At 49.1% G+C, this 23,851-nt stretch overlaps 1 pseudogene; it reads left to right on the top strand.

Moving 5' to 3' along the window:
* LOC115528960 (glycine-rich protein DOT1-like) overlaps positions 1–1,042 on the top strand; it is a 3,909-nt pseudogene extending 2,867 nt beyond the window's left edge.
* Positions 1,043–23,851: the final 22,809 nt, after the last annotated feature.

Here is a 23,851-nt window from a genome sequence, read left to right as displayed (position 1 = left end):
AGAAGGTTCTAGAGGGTACTGGGGTGAATCAGCTGCTCTTTGAACACACAGGGTGGTTCTAGAGGGTTCTAGAGGGTTCTAGAGGGTTCCGGGTGGATCAGCAGCTCTGGTGCTAAGCTAACCGTCTCCTCCTTGTGTTGCAGCTACGCCATCACGGTGTGGTACTTCGACGCCAAGGAGAGAACGGAGGCCAAGGAGAAGCATCGGCTCGGTGAGCGTCCGGGTCCTTCTCCTGAGTCCCTGCTAAAGGGAACAGGATTCAATGGAGCTGTGTCCAATAGTTATCAGTTTGAGACTCATTCAGTTCACAGAGCTCTGATCTCTGAGCAGTGGCAACATCAGAATTATGCTTACAGCTGTCGCTGTGTGTCACCATGTCAACAGATTTTACATTTACTCTGACACTGCTTTCGGGGTCTCACCTTTTTAACGGTCTACCTTTTGTGTTCCTTGTCTCCATAGCAACCGGACAGAAGGGCCTGCAGGTGCCCGTCACTCAAAACAGGACATGAGCTCGACCATTGGCCAGCCTCCTTGTGCCTCCAGGTCTGCTGGGAACCCGCCCACAATCACGTTAAACTGTGCAAGCCCCTCCCCTCAGCCATCCGTCCATCACCCAGAACAAGCTGTGACAGCCCGTTTCCAAGCGCCTGATTGGTCTTGCACAAAAGGAGGAGGGTCCTCTAGGACCCCTCAGAGTGACCGTCTATAGAGAGAAGAACTGAACAACCAGGAGGAGGTCCTGCAGTGTTTACAGGCGGACGGACCTAGCTCCGTGCCTTCCCTCCCTCGTCGCCGTCTCCATCCCGTGGGCTCGCTCTCCTCTCGCTCTCCTCTCGCTCTCCTCTCGCTCTCCTCTCGCTCTCCTCTCGAACCCTTTGAGCGGCAGTGGGTCTAACAGAACGTGAGGCAGAGGCGTCAGAACTCTGACAGTTTCATCTCTGGGTTGAGTTATTAGATTATGATCAACTGTGTGTGTGTGTGTGTGTGTGTGTGTGTGTGTGTGTGTGTGTGTGTGTGTGTGTGTGTGTGTGTGTGTGTGTGTGTGTGTGTGTGTGTGTGTGTGTGTGTGTGTGTGTGGTGGGGGGGGGGGGGGGGGGGGATGTATGTGAGAGAGAGAGAGAGAGAGACTTAAACTTTAAACTTTGATTACTCTTTCTTTCTTAAAAACTGGGGCAGATGTTGCACAACCAGATGAGTATCAAATGGAGCTTAACACTTTGCTGATTCATGACCTCGGATTCACAGCACTTGAAGCACACAGAGACACAGAGAGACCTGCACTGGATGTGAGCCGCAGTGCAAAACTACAACTACTGCGTTGCGTTTGATTTGGTGTGTGTGAAGAAGACTATTGTGAAAAGAAAGCACTTTATTGTTTGACCTTTGTTATGAATGAAAAAAATTAAACTCGAATCTAATGCATTTAATATGTGGCTTCTATGATTCAGATGCAATAGAAACGTGACAACAAAGAAATAGTTTGCTTAATTTTTCAGGATTTTGCAGTATTTTATTAAACATGTTTGTTGTGCACATGAAGCGTCCTTGTGTGTTCTCTCCCCTCCCAACCCTGACTTCCTGCTTCAGCAGCTCCACAGGGCGATGACTGCATCAGAGTACCGCCTCGTGCCCACTGCACCGTCAGTCAAAGGACGTCGGAAGGCGTGGCTGACGGATGGGGGAGCTTATGCTGCTATCCATTTGGATGGTACGCTGGTACGAACGACCAGCTTCAGCGAGAACGTGACGTATTTCCCTTGCTCCAGCCTTCCAGTTTGCCATTTGTGTTTCTGTCGAGCCACGAGGGGGAGTAGTAGCAGGCTAGTCATCATTAGTAACATAGCCTCTTTGGCAAACCAGCTTCAAAACAAAACTTTACATTGAATTGCACGCAAAGCAAGACCGTGCAATGCATATATTGGTGACCGGATTAAAGCAGCAATGAAATCAAGTGTGTAAGAGGTTTTAAAAACGACATTAAAACCACCAACGTGGTACAAATAGAAAGAAAATACATCTCATCCCCCATTAACTATGGGCGCAGCCATCTTCTTTGCGAGTTGTACAGCTCTGCTCGCTCTACTTTGAAAGCGACGAGATGCTACGACCAAAAGGGGGCGTGCCTCAGTGAAATGCCGCAAGAAAGCTGGGAGATTTGCGACTTTACCACTTCGTAAATCCAAATGTAGAGCAGCATTAGTAGTGTCACAGTGCTGAAATTTGCATACGCAATCTGATTGGATGACGGATCCGTCGCTGCCGAAAAAGTTTTTCAACTTTTTGACGGAGCCGGAGGCTCCCCCCGAGGCTCCCGCCCGAGGCGTGGCGCCTCGTGCCCACTGCACTGTCAGTCAAAGGACGTGGGAAGGCGTGGCTGACGGATGGGGGAGTAGTCTTTGCAGAGGCATCCGTCAGCCAATCAAATCGCTTCCCGCTAACAACAACAAAGCCGGGTTCTTCCCGCTTCTTCCTGCTTGTCGCTTTCCAGTATCGTCAGAGCCCGAGTCGCGTCACAGTGCTTAAATTTGCATACGCGATCTGATTGGAGGAAGGATCCGTCGCTGCCGAAAAAGTTGAACATCTTTCAACTTTTTGACGGAGCCAAAGGCTCCAAAGGAACGAATGGATCCACAATGCATTGCGCGTCCGGCCCCATTCAAAGTCAACTTTGAATGGGGACGGACGCGCAATGCAATGGATCCGTACGCTGAAGGCTCCGTCAAAAAGTTGTAAGATTTTCAACTTTTTCGGCAGCGATGGATCCGTCATCCAATTAGATCACGTATGCAAATTTAAGCACTGTGACACTACTCGGGCTCTGACGACCCTGGAAACCTCCCCCATTCGTCAGCCACGCCTTCCCAGTCCTTTTACTGACGGTGCAGTGGGCACGAGGCGAGAGGAGTTGACAGCCGTCAACATGAGGCCCAGTGGCGACTGGGCATTAGGGGCAAGAAAAAAATGAAAAAAAAAAATGAAAAAAGAAATTATATATAAAATAATTCTATATATATATATATATATATATATATATATAGAGAGAGAGATAATATTTTTTTTAAATCTCCCCAGAAAGTACTGTAAAATAATAAGTTCAGCGCTTTTAGTTCATTTTTAGTCTACCCTAGCTTGCTTCTCCAGACTGAGTTCGTCTGGAGGGGCAAGAGGGGCTCGAGCCCCACCAGCCCAATGTAATGTGTATTGGACTTGAAAAATGGAAATGCGCATGCTCAGAGGGTTTCTCTATTGAAGTCAGTTGAACTGGACGGAGATTATTTTACTTCTGGTGCTAGCCCCAACGGGACCGCCATGGAAATATATGGTTCGTTCCACTACAGCGTAATTTCCTTTTTCACCGTTCATTGGCTGTAGTGTGTTTGCGTGATGAGTCATGACTCGAGTGACCTCCCACCTCACCTCACGTGCCGCGCGCAAGAAGTCAGGTAGCGAAGAAGAGAAGGAGAAGGATAACTTTGCTACCAAACATGCCGGAGCCACACAAACGAAAACGAGTAGACAACATGAATGAGGTAGATCATCTATTGGAGCACAGATTGAGACCCTTGGAGGAAAAATTAGAGGTATAACGCCTTATGTCTTGTGCTCTTCAGTCTATTTATGTTTTTCCAGTCTTATATACTGTTCCCACTCCTGTCCTGCACCTTGTTGTGGTGGCGAGTGGGCTTTAAACCAAGACAGTCCATTCTGAATCTTTTCTTTCACAGCTATTATCTTTGATTTCTCCTCCAGGACACTGCTTAGGCCTATGGGAGGTGTACTACATGGTAAAATGATATTGGGTTCTTATAGTAGGCCTAGCTATTACAGCTGTTTGCAGTAGTATCATTTTATTCTGAGGTTTAGGGAAGCTTAGTTTAAAGTTTAAAAACTTTTAAAAACTATACTTTCATTATTGCAATGTTTTGATGTCAGCAATGAAAGATTAAAAGCTGCACTAATGTACTTTATTAATTAAATATATGTATCTGATACATGGAGAACAGTCACTCAAAGCCCAGCATACTTAATAGTGTTAAAGTATATTTTTATTTGTAATGGTTGTGATGGCCCCAGGACCTGCCTGCTGTCCTGGCAGGTCCTTGTGGGTGGAGGGCTGAATAGAGAATGGGAAACACAAAGCCAGGGCTACAAACAGCATGGTGGAACACTGACACGTAAGTAAGACCAATGAAGGAAGCTCAATCTCTATTTTGAAATACTTTTGCTTTTTATGAAAATTGCCATTTTTATTTGTAATTTATTAGGGCTGTAACTTTTTCCAAAAATGAATTTCAAACTAAATTAAAATGCCCCGTAATTTGTTTGGATGGATGTCTGTATGCCTGAAAAGCCAGTAGAAACACTAACAAAAGTGAAGGTCTACTGTTTTTGTTGAAAGATTTCGGCTATAGACGCTCTTTGGCGTATGACTGCCCTTCACAGGTCAGATGTGACGTCACGAACACTGGTTCGTCATTTAAAAGAATAAAAAATATTAGCCTAGCCCCACCTGTTTTTCACATGAGGAAACCCCACTGATGAGGTCGCAGAAGGTACGTTGGTGAATCCTCTGGAGTTCCGCTGCTACGAAGGCCGCTGGACCGCTGGTGGCTGAGCTCTCTGCTCACGCGCTAGGGGAACAGGGTCAGACAAACAGCCAGGACAAACAGCCAGGACAGGGTCAGACAAACAGCCAGGACAAACAGCCAGGACAGGGTCAGACAAACAGCCAGGACAGGGTCAGACAAACAGCCAGGACAGGGTCAGACAAACAGCCAGAACAGGGTCAGACAAACAGCCAGGACAAACAGCCAGGACAGGGTCAGACAAACAGCCAGGACAGGGTCAGACAAACAGCCAGGACAAACAGCCAGGACAGGGTCAGACAAACAGCCAGGACAAACAGCCAGGACAGGGTCAAATAAACAGCCAGGACAAACAGCCAGGACAGGGTCAGACAAACAGCCAGGACAAACAGCCAGGACAGGGTCAGACAAACAGCCAGGACAGGGTCAGACAAACAGCCAGGACAAACAGCCAGGACAGGGTCAGACAAACAGCCAGGACAGGGTCAGACAAACAGCCAGGACAAACAGCCAGGACAGGGTCAGACAAACAGCCAGGACAAACAGCCAGGACAGGGTCAGACAAACAGCCAGGACAATGCTCTTTGTAATCTCTACTCCTAGTGCCGCCCACTTCTGGTGTGGAACAAGTCTGCACAGATACTTCCTCCTGCGCTCGCACGCTACTGGAGCGCGGCCAGAGCTGAGGACGGGGAGCTCTGGGGGAGCACACTGGTGGAAGGACTGGGAGCTCTGGGAGAGCACACTGGTGCTGAGCATGAGTTCATGGCCCGATACACCGGCTGACGGAGCAGCGAGGGCACCATCATGAGTCCTGTCACATTCTACTTTACTGTAACATCACAAATGTCTGAGGGGGGGGGGGGGTTCTCCTTGGTAAATTTCCTGTTTCCATGGTTACATGAGTAGCAGACTGTCTAGCCGCCGTATGAGAACACAGGGTCAGCGTCTCTGCTCGGAGCTCCTCGGAGGTGTGTCATCGCCGAACGTCAAACCGTCTGGAACCTCTGGCTCCATGTTGGAGATCCACGGTTACCAACGGCAACCAGAATACTCTGCACGTCATTGGATAGACCTACAACCAAGGGGCCAAGATGGAGTCCAACGGCTCTCTAGGACCGGGGCCAAGATGGAGTCCAACGGCTCTCTAGGACCGGGGCCAAGATGGAGTCCAACGGCTCTCTAGGACCGGGGCCAAGATGGAGTCCAACGGCTCTCTAGGACCGGGGCCAAGATGGAGTCCAACGGCTCTCTAGGACCGGGGCCAAGATGGAGTCCAACGGCTCTCTAGGACCGGGGCCAAGATGGAGTCCAACGGCTCTCTAGGACCGGGGCCAAGATGGAGTCCAACGGCTCTCTAGGACCGGGGCAAAGATGGAGTCCAACGGCTCTCTATGACCGGGGCCAAGATGGAGTCCTGCTCTGAGCCAGTCTCTTTACACACTTCAAAGCAGGGGTTCCCACCTTGGCGTGGGGACCTCGTGGGTTCCCCTGATATGCATATGGGGACACGAGTCTGCAGTCATGAGCTACAGCTCCTTGTGGCAGATTCAGACCCATAGCTGCTGCTGTAGTTAACCTCTGCTTTACTCAGCAGCCTGAATGAAGAACTAATCGAGGAACCTCCATCAGGTGACGCAGCACTGGCTTCTCAAGTGGAGAGACATGAAAAATGACCTCCTGTGTTTACAAACGCCGGCTGATGGGGTGTCTCTTTTTGTGCGTGCAGTGTCCTCTAGAGGGCGCTAAAGACACGCTGGTCTCTCCACAGCACGCGGCGAGGTTCTAACAACAAGGGGCGGTTTCTAACAACCAGGGGCATATTCTACCTCAAACGATGCCTGGAAAAGCACAAAAATTCCTGTCATTGCTAAGATTACCATGACTTCTGCCTCCAACCAGCAGAGGGCAGAATAGATCAGCTACAATCCCTAGCAGCAGGCCAGCCTCAGTGCAATCGGCTTGTAGAATAACGTTTATCTGAAGATCAAGGCATGCAGCCGCTCTGACGATGGATCTCTCTCTCGTTCTCTCTCACTCGACCGCTACCTCTCTCCACCACAAACACACACACGCACACACACACTCTCTTGCACATGCACACAAACACACACTTACACTTAGACAGACACACTCACTCACACACACACACACACACATGCTGTTTGTACATGTACCAGGGTTATTATGTATGCGAGACTGGGATTTAGTTTAAATGAAGCAGCATTCCTTTATTTATTGTTTGCTGCCTCTAAATCAGAACTATAATGTCCCCCCACACGGCGCATCGGGAAATTGGCCGTCTGGCAGTCGTCTCCCTGTAATGAAAACCCGATCCCCTGCTCCGGTTCTGGGGGGCGGTTCTGGTGGGCTCATCTAGTGCTTTTAAATTGGCCTGCTCTTTCCACCAGACGTGCTTTCACATTAAACGTCTTTTATTAGCCTCAAATTGTGTTGTGCTCCGTATCTCTCTCGCTCTCTCTCTCTCGCTCTCTTGCTCTTTTTCTCTCCATTTTGTTAAATAAACTCTGAACGTTAGGTTTGTACTGGAGAACAGTATAGTTCTATTTTGTATAACCGTCATAACATAGTGCAGCAGTGGAGTCGTTCCCTTTTTGTGTCAGAGGAGAACCCAAGACAATGTCAAGATATATATATAGAGGACATATACACATACAGTACATACGTACTGTACATACATACGTAGGTACGTACGTAGGTAAATAGGCTGAGCAATGTGTGTCCTTCAAGCTAAGGTCATGTCAGTAGTTGCCATGGCGATAGGCCTGCTCAGGATGGGGGAGAATATCGAGGGGGGGTGGGGACCGGTGTATGACCGGTCCCCTGGGGTGTGAGGTACGTCTTGGGTCGATCAATAGCCTCTCCTCCTCCAAGCAGAATCACCACAACACCGGCTTCAGTGACTACAGGCCAGGGTGTTTGTGTGTGTGTGTGAGCATGTGTGTACGTGTGAGCTTGCATGTGTGTGTGCCTGTTTGTGTGTATGTGCTTGCTTGCGTGTGCATGTGTGCGTGTGTCTGGTTGCGTTTTTGTGTGTGTGTGCATACTTGCATGAGCTTGTGTGTGTGTGAGTATTTGTCTGTTTGTGTGTGTGTGTGCGTACTTGCTTGTGCCTTTGTGTGTGTATGTGTCTGTGTATGTGTGTGCTTACTTGTATATGCCTGTGTGTGAGTGTGTCTGTTTGTGTGTGTATATTGCTTGTGCTTGTGTCTGTTTGTGTTTGTGTGGTGTATGTGTATGAATGAGTGTTTGTGTGCGCCTCATGACACGAGGAAGAGGCTGGCTGAGAGAGTGGAACGAAGGACTGCAGGAGAACGACGGTCCGCTAGAGAACCGTCGGGAGGCTCAGAGCCTGTATTCATCTGAAACCAGAGTGAGGAGTCTGGAGCGAAGAGGGAGGATCTGGTCCCTCCCTTACACTGCGTACGGTTGGCAAACGGCTGACAAGCAGACAAACAGTAAATATAATTTGACAGTATGTTTACAATTTTTCTCAATAGTTTAAACACGTTTTCTGAGACTATAGCTCAATTGCTCAAAACTCTAAACACAAACCTGAGAAGAGTTAATAATTTGGTCAAAACTACACAAATTCTTCTCATAACTGTTTTTTTCCACCAAACAGTAATCACAGCTATCAAATGAATATCTCTTAGAGAGCATCAATTAAACATGGTGTGATCAATTCAAAACACTTCCATCAAATTACTATTTACATATGTTTTGGCTTTATGAGGCCATGTTACATATTCCAATGTATAGGGGGATGCAATGATGAAATCAGTGCAAGCACAAGAGAAAGGCAACAAAGCATTTTTTTTTCATTTTTACTGCAGTAAAATGTTCAGCTGAACTGACTGCATAAAAAGCTTTTCGTAGGCCAACAAAAAATAAGAATATAAATGAGGTGAAACAGATCTACATGTAAATCAGTATGTATCCCACCCCAAACCTGATCAGGCCAAAGGACCATATCTACAACACAGTAGAGCTCACAGAGTCCTCTTTTATGCTCTGACACATGATTGAAATGTTTTGCCAGTTGAGTTTGAACAGGTGAGAAGAAGTGAGTTAGACTTATTGGTAATTAGGTGTGGCGTTTTGAAGGCCAGTGTGATCCAGGTGAACCAAGTGTGCTAAATGATGAGATATGTGCATAGAGTTTAACAAAAATGTGAAAACAGAGGAATTGTGCTCAGTCTTGAGTCTTATAGTTGATAGATGAGCTTCAAGTTTTCAGAAATGTGTGCATAGTTCCATTTTTGGATGGACATTTGTATGTATACACAATCGAGAAAAACTGTAACAAGAAGTCTAGTTAGCTACCAGCCATGCCCTTGTCCCAAAATCAATATCAAGATGTTCACGAACAAATGATCAGCCGTGGGTAACGTTTCTGTTCATGCAGCTGTTCAACAGCTGTTGAACAGCTGCATGAAGCAGCAAGTTGAACAGCGAACTGGACGTGAGATGATCTCTAATGTGATACAAAGTATCAGTAAGTTTAGAGGGGAAGAGTACTTCTTGCAGCATCTGTGTTACAGTCGCCATTGTTGTTAGTTTGTTGCGGTGTGTTTTAGAGACTGTCTGATACACCAGCTAGCGCATTAATTTAGAACGGTGAACAGACAATTTGACTGGAACTACTTAGTAGGGGTCCATATATCAGGGATTAATGGACACCCTGCATCCAATCAGAATCGAGTATTCCCCAAGACCATGGTATAATATGCTTTATTGGTCAGACAGGTCTGAATTATTTTTTTTATGTCCATTTAGTTGCTCCATTGTGACTTAACACATCCATGTAATATTAATTGTCCATAGTGTACATTGTAGGGCATTACATCACACACCACAAACAGAAAACAGAAAAACACAAACACTTAGAAGACATAAACATAAAAGTCCCTTCACCTTCTCCTTCATCTACAGCAGTGGTATTCACTATTTCTTTCAGGAGAGCCGCGCTGACAGGACAAAGTCAACAGGAGAGCCACTTTTACCGCAAAGTATCAAAACCTATAAATCCAGTCATACATAAGTATGCCTGCTTATTGATTTGTTATCCCTGAAGCAGTGTGTCCCACAGAATGCTGTGAAACCGTGGAGGGAACCCAGTCCTTGGAGGGTCCGGGGGCGTGCTCCCCTGGGAGAACAGTTGGTACCTTTGAACCTAGAATGCATCAACTGGTGCACTTTGAGAGGAACACTAAGACTTGTGTGACTGTGTACTCTCTCTTGTTATGCAGGAAAACCGCCAATCTGGCAACCCGCTGTCAGTCAGCGTAGGGCCGAGCAAGTGGATATATATTTTCTTGTCTAGGCTATATTTCCACCTTGTAATGCCGCTGTTGATTTATTTTTTAATTAATTGTTTGTAAGAGAGCAGCCACATTCGTTTTTTAACAGGTTTTATACTATATATCTGCTTGTTTTGATTTTTTTTTATATATATATCTATTCACTGCATGATCATATCACTGTAAATTTGAACTGCCATGCGAGCCGCAAATAGAGGCTTGGCGAGCCGCGCAATGAGTAACGCTGATCTAGAGATTCATTCAGTGTTGGATTGATGGACGCATAAAAGAGTGTTTCAGTTTGATCTTGTTAAACTGGGTCACTGAATCTGCACTTTGATGTACACAGTTTGTATACTTAAGACCTGGCTTGTGTTAGAGACGATGTTGTTAGCCAACCTTAACATGTTTTTATGATTGGCTGTTTTGTATATTGTCTGGAGGGGATGGCCCACAGTCTTGGAGGAGATTTTTAATTGCTGTGACGATTTGGCTTTCAAGGTTGTAGACAGACTCTTGTACCATACAATATTACAGCATTGTAAAATGCTCATTATGACTGAGGTCAAGAGGCGGCGGAGAAAGTATATCCTCTGTTTTGTTCTCTTGCAGACAAAGTCTACGTGGTCTTTACAGGGTAACAGCTGATCTAACCATACTCCCAAAGTCTATATGGTCTTTCCAGGATAACAGCTGATCTATCCAAACTCCCAAATACTACAATTTCTTCTGTACTTGGTTCTAGAGAGGGGTGGGGCCCCTCACCTTGGTTCTAGAGAGGGGTGGGGGTCCTTGGTTCTAGAGAGGGGTGGTGGTCCTTGGTTCTAGAGAGGGGTGGTGGTCCTTGGTTCTAGAGAGGGTGGGGGTCCTCACCTTGGTTCTCAGCTCCCAGCTACAGGAGCCTTCAGCCAACCTGTCGGTGGTCAACACTTTAAGGTCAGTACTTTATTATCACTTGTAAACCAGTAAACCCAGTGTTAGTCCCCAACATTCAAAAACTGCCAGCTACACTGTGTGTCCCTGTGAAATAGAATCCTAAGGCTTTGAACTAATAAGTAGTCAAGTGTAAGTAAAGTGAGAGGGAGAACAAAGGGGGCTCTTTATGACGTCATGAAGCCTCCCAATCTCTCCAGGAGGTGGGCCCGCTATAGAGGGGGGTGTAGAGGGGGGTAGAGAGGGGGTATAGTAGGGTGGGTGGGGTAGAGAGGGGGGTGTAGAGGGGGGGTATAGAGGGGGGTATAGAGGGGTAGAGGGGGGTATAGAGGGGGGGGTGGGGTAGAGAGGGGGTATAGAAGGGTGGGTGGGGTAGAGAGGGGTGTATAGAGGGGGTATAGAGGGGTAGAGGGGGTAGAGGGGGTATAGAGGGGGGTGTAGAGGGGTGTAGAGAGGGGGGGGGGTAGAGAGGGGGGTGTAGAGGGGGGTATATAGGGGCTGTGGGGTACAGAGGGGAGTACAGAGGGGGTGTGGGGTTAGAGAGGGGGATGTAGAGGGGAGTATATAGGGGGTGTTGGGTACAGAGGGGTCGTGGGGTTAGAGAGGGGGTGTAGAGGGGGGTATATAGGGGGTGTTGGGTATAGAGGGGGGGGGGGGTAGAGGGGGTGTGGGGTTAGTCTTTAGTCACAGCGTCTCCTGGCTGTGACTAAAGACGCTCCAGGCCCTGCAGGCTGTAGGGTCAGTCCTACAGCCTGCAGGTCAAGGTCCGCTCTCCTTCCTCGTTCCCTCCGCTCCGATGCAGTGTTCTGTCCACCAACATTTTGAAGGAATTGAGCCGATAAGAAAGATGAGGAACGCTTTTCATATCACCATTTAGAAAGGCACTCAACATTGATACTCAATGTTGCTTTTTCCAAAGGGACTTACAATAAGACACTTGTCAGATGAAAGAGAAACAACAATATATCGCTCTTGGTTCAGTAAGGCAAGGCAAGGCAACTTTATTTATCTAGCACTATTCATACACGAGGCAGACTCAAAGTGCTTCACATATAAACATTGTCGTACAAAAACATTTAATAATAGAAAAGTAAAAAAATTAAATAAAAAAAAATCGAGAATAAAGGTAAAGTTAAAAAAAAATTAGAAAGTGCAATATATTTAAGATCAGATCAACAGTCTCTCTGGTACCCACGTCGGGACTCCAACCCGACCGAAAGGAACTAGGTCCTTTATCTGGGACTCCGACCCGGATTCTAGGACTATAACCCAGACAGAACATGGGTCTCACACCCTTATCCTTTGGACAGTCTTTCTGATATCAGATCATGTATCTCTCTGGTAAAAATAGAAAATAAAGGGAAAGTAAAAAAAAAAGCATTTTAGTATTAAAATAGAAAATAAAGGCAAAGTTAAAAAAGCGTACAACTTATTTAAGATTTAGCAGAAAGCAAAGCAAACAAAAGTATTCAATCTTGTTTTAAAAGTGGTCAGAGTTGGGGAAAGTCTTAAATCCTCAGGGAGATTATTTCAGCTATTGTGTATATTAACTAAATCCTGTTTCCAATGTTTCGTGTTTACTCTGGGGATAGTTATCGGATTTGTCTCAGAAGATCTTAGTGATCTAGAAGGCTTATGTAGTGGAAGCATATCAGTTAAATATTTTGGCCCAAAACCATATAGGGATTTATAGGTTAGCCGCAGCATTCTGAACAAGCTGTAGTTGAGTTATTTTTGGGAGACCTGTAAGGAGATCATTGCAGTAATGATGTACAAGTTTTTGTAAGACTTCGGTGGACATGAGCCCTCTAAGTCTTGCTACGTTTAAGGATGTTCAACACTTACATCACCAGGTTAACCCATTCCCCGTATTCAACCAAGACAGGTAGGATAAGATGCTACACAATGCTAATTACTATTTTTAAAATCCGGGACGTACAACATACAGTAAGTGGGTAAGGGGGAGGCTATGCAGAGTCTAGAACCCATCATTTAAGGCAGGGGTCTCAAACTCATTTACCTGGGGGCCGCTGGAGGTGGAGTCTGGGTGAGGCTGGGCCGCATCAAGTATTCCACAAAAAAGTACAAATATCCAGTCTTCTCAAGCTTTACTATTGACAGTTCTGCAACATGAATGCTTTTTTGAACATGAATGGCTCTTTTGAACATGAACGGCTCTTTAACACATGAACCTTCTTCAGAACATGAACTGTCCTTCTGAACATATGGCTTTTCTTGCCTACACCTCCTGATCACTGCTGCTCTTCATCTGTTCATAATTTTAACACGAAAAATAAAAAAAGCACTAGACGCGCAGATGATTGCGGCAGAGAAACTGAGTCGTTTAAACTTCCAGGGTCGAATATTTTTGAGAAGAGATGCATGTAATAATTTCCTAAATGTATTACATGATTTTATCTATTCTCATGATATATACATTTCAATTAATATGTGTCGGCCTCAACTTGATACAAAACACTCTTTCACACGTCGATATTTCCTCTCCCACTGGACATACAGGAAGTTCGAAATACATCAGAGGAGTCACACAGGAGAGAAGGGCGTATCTCCGGCCACACACACTTGGGATAAGCCATACCATTGGCCTACGTACATTTCACCTCCGTCTTATGAAAGGTTTTCGTGCGCAGCAAGCTTTATAAATTAGGCCACTGGGCAAGCGCAGCGACTCAGCCAAAAAACAAAACAAAAATTAAATTAAATAAGTTACTAAACTTTGATGTCATGTAGGGGGCCACAAAATATCGTCCGGCGGGCCACAATTTGCCCGCGGGCCGCGAGTTTGAGACCCCTGATTTAAGGTGTGTGTGTCTCTGCCGGGGGCCGGCGGCCCAGGGGCCTTCAGACAGCCCGTCTCCAGCCCTGACCTCTCTCAGGCTCTCCTCTCTGTGCTCCTGAACCCCTTTACCTTCACAAGCCCCGCCCACCCCTGTTAAAGTCTGCTCACGAACCAGCCAATGAAAAGGCAGACCTCATCCTCCTGAACTTAATACATGATTTTACATTTCCAGAGAGAGAGAGAGAGAGAGAGAGAGAGAGAGAGAGAGAGAGAGAGAGAGAGAGAGAGAGAGAGAGAGAGAGAGAGAGAGAGAGAGAGAGAGAGAGAGAGAGAGAGAGAGAGAGAGAGAGAGAGAGAGAGAGAGAGAGGGAGGGAGGGAGGGAGGGAGGGAGGGAGGGAGGGAGAGAGAGAGAGAGAGAGAGAGAGAGAGAGAGAGAGAGAGAGAGAGAGAGAGAGAGAGAGAGAGAGAGAGAGAGAGAGAGAGAGAGAGAGAGAGAGAGAGAGAGAGAGAGAGAGAGAGAGAGAAAATAGATATCTATAGGCTTGCCAAGCAGAGGCCAGCAGAGGCCAGTCCAGACAGTGGTGGTGGTACTGGGAGGCAGCTCTCAGATGGTGGTGGTGGTACTGGGAGGCAGCTCTCAGATGGTGGTGCTGGTACTGGGTGGTGGTGGTACTGAGGGGCGGTGGTGCTGGTACTGGGAGGCGGTGGTGGTGGTGGTACTGGGGGGTGGTGGTGGTGGTGGTGGTGGTACTGGGAGCCGGTGGTGGTGGTGGTACTGGGGGGTGGTGGTGGTACTGGGAGCCGGTGGTGGTGGTGGTACTGGGGGGTGGTGGTGGTACTGGGAGCCGGTGGTGGTGGTGGTACTGGTACTGGGAGCCGGTGGTGGTGGTGGTGGTGGTACTGGGAGCCGGTGGTGGTGGTGGTGGTACTGGGAGCCGGTGGTGGTGGTGGTACTGGGGGGTGGTGGTGGTACTGGGAGCCGGTGGTGGTGGTGGTACTGGTACTGGGATCCGGTGGTGGTGGTGGTACTGGGAGCCGGTGGTGGTGGTGGTACTGAGGGGCGGTGGTGGTGGTGGTACTGGGGGGTGGTGGTGGTACTGGTACTGGGAGCCGGTGGTGGTGGTGGTACTGGGAGCCGGTGGTGGTGGTGGTACTGGGGGGTGGTGGTGGTACTGGGAGCCGGTGGTGGTGGTGGTACTGGGGGGTGGTGGTGGTACTGGGAGCCGGTGGTGGTGGTGGTACTGGGGGGTGGTGGTGGTACTGGGAGCCGGTGGTGGTGGTGGTACTGGGGGGTGGTGGTGGTACTGGGAGCCGGTGGTGGTGGTGGTACTGGGAGCCGGTGGTGGTGGTGGTGGTACTGGTACTGGGAGCCGGTGGTGGTGGTGGTACTGGGAGCCGGTGGTGGTGGTGGTACTGGTACTGGGAGCCGGTGGTGGTGGTGGTACTGGTACTGGGAGCCGGTGGTGGTGGTGGTACTGGGAGCCGGTGGTGGTGGTGGTACTGGTACTGGGAGCCGGTGGTGGTGGTGGTGGTACTGGGAGGCGGTGGTGGTGGTGGTACTGGGGTGCAGCTGACAGACGGGGCAGTAGTGTGGGGCAGTAGTGTGGGCCAGGAGGCATTAGCAGCTACTGTAGAGGGATTACAGGGTTAGCATCACAGTGTCAGCCCGTTAGTGGAGAGCTCCGGGGCAGAGAGGAACGGGCCACAGCTGACCGTCTACAGGAAGAGGACGGGTGTGTTTGTGGTGAAGGAGGATATGTGGAGATGAATCATCATGAATCATTTTTCTAAGTAAATCACAGATACAGCAACTCTGGCTGCAGGACACAGAACCCTTTAGAACCGGCTAAGAGCAGGACACAGAACCCTTTAGAACCGGCTAAGAGCAGCACACAGAACCCTTTAGAACCGGCTAAGAGCAGGACACAGAACCCTTTAGAACCGGCTAAGAGCAGGACACAGAACCCTTTAGAACCGGCTAAGAGCAGGTCACAGAACCCTTTAGAACCAGTTAAGTGCAGGACACAGAACCCTTTAAAACCAGTTAAGAGCAGGACACAGAACCCTTTAGAACCAGTTAAGTGCAGGACACAGAACCCTTTAGAACCAGTTAAGTGCAGGACACAGAACCCTTTAGAACCAGTTAAGTGCAGGACACAGCAGAACTCCACCAGAGCCGCTGCAGAGGATCAGATTAATGCTTCAAACTGACTCCTGACATCTGGATTCATGGGTCCCACCATGCGGACGGTGGCCTCCTACTGGGGTCACTGGGAGAGCAGGCGTCGTCATACTGGTGGTTCCTTGAGAGAACGTCATTATATTATCGTGAAATAGCTAGATGGAGAAATGGCTCCTCAATGGTAGGGTTTAGAAGAAGCCACGGCCTGAAGAAGCTTACGACATGTTAGACATAAATACATCTTCTATATGAATAGCCAACTGGAACCACAGCAGCTCAGAATGGGAGCGTGTCCCAGGACGTGGTAACGAGTCCTCTGATTTACAGCTCCTCGCTCAGAGTCCGTCGTTAGGGGAACATATGGCGAAACAGAGACGCTGCATTTAGCAAGAGAGGCCGTTCTACCGGACGGCGATTACAAAACACAAGAGGCGGGTGTGTGAGCCTGTGTGTATGTGTGTCCATACGTATACACGTGTGTGTTGTGTGTGTATGTATGTGTGTATGTGCATTATGTAAACCCTTGTGTGTATGTATATGCTGTGTGTGTATGTGTATGCGTGTCCACATGTATTTGTGTGTGTGTGTGTGTATGTGTGTCCCCGTGTGTATTTATATGCTGTGTGTGTGTGTGCAGGCACACGGGTGCATGTGCGTTTGTCTCTAAACGACATACATGTGTGTGTCTGTATGTGTGAGTGCATTGTTGAGCTGTGGGGTGAGAGAGGGGAGGGGGAGGGGGAGGGAGGGGCGGCGCAGCGCGGTTGAATGCTGCCGTATCGAATGACTCCAGAGGCCAGCGCCCGGGGTAACCAGGTGGGCGTGTATAGGCGGGCACGCCGGCCTCAGCCAATCACAGCCCCTCTAGCCGGCGCTGCCCTGACCTGTGTGTGTGTGTGTGTGTGCGTGTGTGTGTGTGTGTGTGTGTTCCCTGGCTACATCTTGTGGGAAGATCTCGTTCTGTGAGTTTCTCGCCCTTTCCCTTCTCCCCTGTCTTTGTCAGTCCTGCCGCTGGTCTCAGACCCTCAGAATGCCTTGCTCAGGGGGGGGTTATACTCTGGCAGCATGCCGGCTGCTGTTGCCATGATGGCAAGGCATCCGTCTACTTGTCTACCTGCCCGACCTGTCTGTCTGCCAGCCTGCTGTAAGACTATGCTGCAGGTGAGGACAGCCTGTGCTGAAGTCTCCCAGGGACTGGGAATGCAATGTCGTCCATTAGGCATGGTCCTAAACCTAGGGAAGGATCTTGGCCAGGAGGTGTTCAGTCTGAGTGTGCTTCAGGTTTATATTAAGTGTTCGCCCCCTTCCACAACGTTTTCTCACAACATGTTCTGCTGTGAGGGCTTCCTTCTCTTGTGCTCGCTAAAGATTGTAGACATCACCTTAATGGCTGATGCATGAATGAATGATTGATTAACAGCATCATGCGCTGATGGCGCTGTCTACATGACAAAGGTATGTCAATAGAGCCGAGTTGGCTTGGTAATCGGTTAATGGTTACATCGTTATGTTTTTGTATCACATGCTATTTTCACTGGTCAGGCCATTAAGTGCTCTTTGTCCTGTAATCACCGACCATTAATCAAAACTGCTCTGAGATCAGGTGGCAACTGCTCCACTGTTTTTCAACTGGCAACTCAGTCACTTTTTATTAATCAGACACAATTCAATCAACAGCAGAGTGCTGCATAGCCAAATGTTTACATGTCAAAATCCTCTGTACTTTCAAAATGCATTAGATGAATGAAAGTAAGCCGTAAAATAAATGAAACAAGAAGCCGTCTTCATGTGCTGTTTATATTTTCCTCCTGTTAACATAAAATATTCATGAAAGCATCATCTGTTGGTGAAACTGCATGGAGCCAAAATGGAGGCTCCCTCTGATGATGAGCTTCAGATTGTGTTGTCGTTAACCACAACCTTCAGCTGCGGTTCGGCAGTTATGCTTCTTTTTGTGTGTGTGTGTGTGTGTGCAGGTGGCTTCTGTGTGTGTGTGTGTGTGTGTGTGCAGGTGGCTTCTGAGTGTCTGTGAGTGTGTGTGGGGTTGGGTGTGTGTGCATGTGTGTGTGTGTGTTTGCGTGTGTGTACAGGCTGACAGGTCGGCTGCCCGACAGACAGAGGCCTCCTGGCCAGGCGGTGGAGCAGTGCCGTAACGCAGTGCCTGTAAACGTGTTAGGGTTTCCTGGGGCCCCCGGGGGCCTCCACAGATCAGACAGGACTTAGGGGCCTGTCGGTCCCTTCATGCTCTAATAACAGCGGGGGGAAAGGGCCCCACCAGGGGAACAGTCACTGGGTCTGCTCTTTAGGTTTATCTGATGTCGTTCAGTTCTTAAGGTCCTCACCAGGTCAGAGGTCATGTGACTGTGGCTGGTTAGCAGAAGACAAAGCTCACATAAATAGCTGAACGATGTTAGCCGTTATGGTGAATTGTGTTGAACCATCTGCAGAAACACAAACTAATCGGTAAACATTTCTCCGTCTGACACATATCCCATAATATATTCACAATCCCTGCCGCTGGTTTTAGGAGGTTCTGCAAAAAACAAGATGGCCACCGATTGTTGTTCTTTACCCTTCACCTCGGCCTAAACTGTCCTCTCCTCTTCTTCTGTGGTGGAGGACCAACATGAGTCTCCTCTTCTTCTGTGGTGTTGGAGGACCAACATGCCTCTCCTCTTCTTCTGTGCTGCTGGAGGACCAACATGCCTCTCCTCTTCTTCTGTGGTCTGGAGGACTTGGTGTTGAAGCATAACTCTGCAGTTCTGCTTCCCTTCCTCGTCACAATGACAAAGCACTTTGATGTCTTACAAAGGATTTCATTCAGCCGTGGGCATCAGCTTGTCGGGGCCTATTCCCGTGCCATTGTGACACCTCACACCTCTGGGTTAGAGGCGATGGATTTCCACGTTCTATTCAGTGATGAACAAAGAACCGGTTTCTGCTCTGGCCCACCGCGGCCGAACCTCTCCGACCCAAAACAGCCCTGAGAGTCGTCTGTACTACACTGGACACATTGTGCTAACATCTTTACCTCTTTGAAGACATTTTTATGCTAATGGTCCATAAGGAATGTGTTGTGGCTCTCAGAGGGGACTGACTTTGAGAGAGTGCACTGTAAATACAGTGCAGCAAGGGCAGAGAACAGAACAACACTCTTCCCTTACACCTCAGTCTGGTATCTGATTCTTGCTCTTGCCATGGCTAGATCTGCGTATGTACTTACCGATAAGATTGGGTGCGTGCATGTGTGTGTCTGTGTATGCATGCGTCTGAGTTAGTGCATGTGTCTGTGTGTTTGTGCATGTGTGTGCACGTGTATGACATGTGTGTGTGAACATGCGTGTGTGTATTTTTCCACGTGTGTGTTTTGGTGCATGTGTGTTTGTGCATGTGTGTTTGTGCATGTGTTCACGCGTGTGTGTTTGTGCACGTGTGCGGGCATGCACGTCTCTGTGTTCCCAGTGTGTTTAGACAGCAGAGCCTCTCTTCTGCAGAGCAGCTCGGGGCTTTGGTCTACCCGCTGCCCTGGCTTTAGAATCGGGCCTTTCCCACAGTGAGAGCACCGCTGCCTGGGCCCACACTGATGGGGAACAAAGACCCAGCTTAGGACAACAAGCTGGGTCTCAGCCCCCCCCCCCACCAGCCTGGAGGAGGCCTTTCCCACACACCTCTGGTGGGAGGGGTGTTGGTTCAGTGTAAGCGTAGCTCACCGTGTGGCCCACCTGTGGGGTTGGCTGTTGGACGGACCCGTTGAACATTGTTTTAGGAAGTGAACACCTGCTCTGCGTAGCTCGCTAAGGGCCTTTAGGGACCGTGGGGGGGTGTTGGGTGCTCTTCTGTGGTGGGATCCATAGGAGCGGTCCACTTTCTCTGGACCTGCTCCGTCAGTTTCTGGTGGTCCACACCATTAAGAGGATCCTTTTGGGGACAGATCAATAATTGGTGATATTGTAGTCCTTCCTCTTCTGTATGTACACATGATTTATCATATGAAAGACATCATCTTTCTGGCTTATATCCTCTACTTGCTGTAGCTTTGAAATGTATTCTGTAGCATGGCACCAGCAAGGGCTGTTCTTACACATTATCAACATTTGTTTCGAACGGTCTTAGGTCTTTAAACAAACAAATGTGAGCTTGATGCTGTGGTAAGGCCTGCCGTGTTAAATGAGTCTGTCTTTGATGACCTAACTTTATGAGGAGAAAGAAAACCACCAGAGGAGGGGGAGGGGCTGGGTCCAGGCCGGCGATCAGCTCCGGGCCGAGAGGGTCCGTAGCAGAAGCACCGCGGCCAGCGTTCAGCAGCACGCTGTAGAGAGGGAGAGAGAGAAGGTCTACAGACACAAAGGACTGACACAAGAGACGTTTAAGCGACACACTCAAAGATTTTCATTCTCTTTAGCGCAATCTTAGCGGACTATTGGTAATAGTTATTTAATGTTGACCTAACAGACATTTATGACCTAACAGACACGAAAATCTTCGAAATGTCCACTTTTAAGATAAACCAAGAGCATTGCAACCATTGCTTTTTAGTGGGTTACTTTTTATTTGATGTCATAATTGGTGTCATATATATTAGGTCCAACATGACAAGTGGTAGGTCGCTGGGAGAGGAGAGAAGGAGAGCTGAGCAGACAGCTCTCAACCCAAATGTACTAATGATAATAAAAAAACACATGCATAACAATGCAACGATTTATGTTACATTTGGATTTAGATGTATGTGTATTTCATGATGTTATGAGTTCACTCCATTAACCCCTAATTTTCTCATAAACTAACCCCATGCATCAAATTAGCTGTATATTAAAATTGCAGGAAACAAATTTGACATTTCGGACATTTTCTTTAGGGGGGGGCGGGGACGGGGACGTAGAGAACGACATATTGGCCCCGCCCGCCTTCCTGGCCCGGCCCTCTCTGACGTCAGCAGGCTTTATGGCTCGTCGTTCCAAGCTCGGACTAGGCATTCTCGGGGCGTCAGAGAGGGAGAGAAACTGAGCTGTTACAGGCGATCACCACTCAGGGAGACGCTGCCTTCACTCACTGACGAGTCCTTTACTGGCGCTTTTCTAGTCAGTAGCTCTACGTTTAATCACAGAATCGTCTTATTTTAGGAGTTAGTTTCAGCAGAGCGCACACGATGGCTGAGAAGATCGACATGGAGCCGAGCAAGGCGTCCTCCGGGGAGGTTTACCAGGAAGACCCGGTGTCCAACGGGCTGGACCCGGTGTCCAACGGGCTGGGCCCGGTCACCACGGCCGTCCCGGAGACGCTGCAGCAGCGGGTGCGGAGGATCGTCCTGGCCAACCTGCTGGTCATCCTGACCGTGGCCGGAGTCATCGTCGGGGTCATCATCGGTATGGCGGTCCGCAACACGGAGCTCACCCGCACGCAGGTCATCTACATCGGCTTCCCCGGAGAGCTGCTCATCCGCCTGCTGAAGATGATCATCATCCCGCTGGTGGTTTGCAGCCTGGTGTCCGGGGCGGCGAGCATCGACCCCAAGGCCCTGGGCCGGCTGGGCGGCTGGGCCATGCTCTTCTTCCTGGTCACCACGCTCCTGTCCTCGTCCATCGGCGTGGTGATGGCGTTCATCATCAAGCCCGGCTCCAACACGGGCTCCAAGCCCCGGGTGGCCGGGCTAGGGGACGACGTGCCGCAGCCCAAGGAGATCATCGACTCCTTCCTGGACCTCATCAGGTGAGTGACAGGGGACCCTTTGTTTATGTCGCGAAGAGGTCTGCGTTCCAATTAACCCCTGACCCGGCGTCACCAGCGAGCAGCAGGACACGTGGCAGGCGGGACCCCCCCACTGTCTGTCAAGGAGTTGACGTGACGTCACTTTTCCACGTAGCGAACCACGATGCGCGCGTAATGACGGACGCGCCAAGGAATCAGGGACAACCGGTTCCGTTTGGCGACTCACGTTGACACATTCCGTACAACAGCAGGACACAGGAGGGTTGGCAGGGCGAAACCCCAGAGATGTAGTAGAGGTGCTGTGACGTCAGTCCGTTGCATGCATCAGGACGGAATGCGTTAATAACGTACTGGGTCCACCAGTAGTGAGTCTGCCAGTACAGTACACTGGGTCCACCGATACAGTACACATGGAACTGAGCCTTAAATAGTTTTGGCTTCGGGGAGCTTGCTCAGAGCTCCATGTGGTGTACAAACAGGTCCAGGTCATGGAGACGAGGCGCGCTGCCATGGTGATGGTTTATCACACCGAATTAATCGTCAAATCACCAAGGACGGCGCGCACTTATGGAAGGCTGTTAAAGCTAAGGTCATTTCCACCTGAGCCTTGGAAATGTCACGTTAACGCGACAGAATTTTGCGCGGGAACGCGTAATATTTTAACGTGTTACCCTAACGAGAAATGGACGGACCCACGATCAAGGCAGTCATACATATTCACGAGGAGGTTCTACTAATTGACTGTGTGCATGTGCGTGCATGCGAGCGTGTGTGCATGCATTTGTGTGTGTCCGTGCGCGTTTGCGTGTGTGTGCGTGCGAGGGTGCCTGTGTGTGTGCGGCTGCGTGTGTGCGAGCCTCCCGCCAGCCGTCTGGGTTAATGAACCCCTGACTGAGGCTCCGTGGCTGTAATGAGATCAGGCCGTAGTGCCTCCCGCTCCCAGCGGCCTTCACCTCATCTGAAGGAACTCCTCTGAGCTTCATACCAACTGGTACCGTCGTCCACTAGCTTCAGCCTAGTCTTCACAAAGGCCCGCTGAATGCTGAACTATTTTGACAACTCAACTGAGCAAAGAATCTGGATCCTCCATTACCCTCCTTCACCTCCTCCACCCCCACCTCCTCCACCCCCGCCTCCCCCCTCCTCCACCCATCTCCCTCCTCCACCTTGAGTGATGACGTCTCCGACTGAGAGATAAAACCAGAGGATTATGCTACTCTTGTTTCCACGCGAAATGGAGAGTTTAACGTGGAGATCCTATCCTTCAGTCAGCCCTGAGAGAGAGCTGGGGGAGAGCTCTCTCTCTGTCTCTGTCTCTGTCTCTGTGTCTGTCTCTCACTGTCTCTCTCTCTCTCGCCCTCTGTCTGTCTGTCTGTCTGTCTGTCTGTCTGTCTGTCTGTCTGTCTCTGTGTCTGTCTCTCACTGTGTCTGTCTGTCTGTCTCTCTCTCTCTCTCTCTCTCTCTCTGTCTCTGTCTCTGTCTCTGTGTCTGTCTCTGTCTCTGTGTCTGTCTCTCTCTGTCTCTCGCTGTCCGTCTGTCTGTCTGTCTCTCTCTCTCTCTCTCTCTCTCTGTCTCTGTGTCTCTCTCTCTCTCTCTCTCTCTCTGTCTCTGTCTCTGTCTCTGTCTCTGTCTCTGTCTCGCTCTCGCTCTCGCTCTCGCTCTCGCTCTCGCTCTCTCTCTCTCTGGCTCTCTCTCTCTCTCTCTCTCTCTCTGGCTCTCTCTGTCTGGCTCTCTCTCTGTATGTTAAGCTCTCTCGCCCCGGGGTGCAGGTAACATGTGTGTGCTCGGTTGAGGAGTCGGCAGTGAGTGCTGCGCTGGATGTGGGGATTGGTTGATTGATCAGAGTGGATCGATCAGGGCTGGGCGTGGACACACACAGGAGGTTGTGTGTGTGTCCACTAGGGGTGTGTTCAAAATATCGATACGGGGATACATCGTCGCAGGCCTCTTTACGATGCGTGTATCGATACGGAGGCGTCAGTATCGATACTTCACGTGCAACAAATCCCTACCGCTAATCAAATTCATGAAACTGCATGACATTTGCTCCTTGCTATGCGCATTTCGGCCACAAGGCGGTAGCGCTGTAGAATTAGGCGGCAGCGCTGCTGACAATAAAATAAGTGAACTAACATGGAGGAAGGCAGTAGGGAAAAAATATTTTCGCCCCCAGTAAAGTTGAAAGCTCGCGTTTGGGAGCATTTTGGATTCCACAAAAATGAAAAAAAAGAGCTGGACATGACACACGCCGTCTGCAAACACTGCGGGCAAAAAGTTAAGTACTCTGGCAACACAACAAACCTCCATCTGCACATG

Source organism: Gadus morhua, chromosome 16 (assembly GCF_902167405.1).
Source record: "Gadus morhua chromosome 16, gadMor3.0, whole genome shotgun sequence".
In the NCBI taxonomy this organism is placed as follows: Eukaryota; Metazoa; Chordata; class Actinopteri; order Gadiformes; family Gadidae; genus Gadus; species Gadus morhua.
This window is presented reverse-complemented; position numbering and strand designations above follow the sequence as displayed.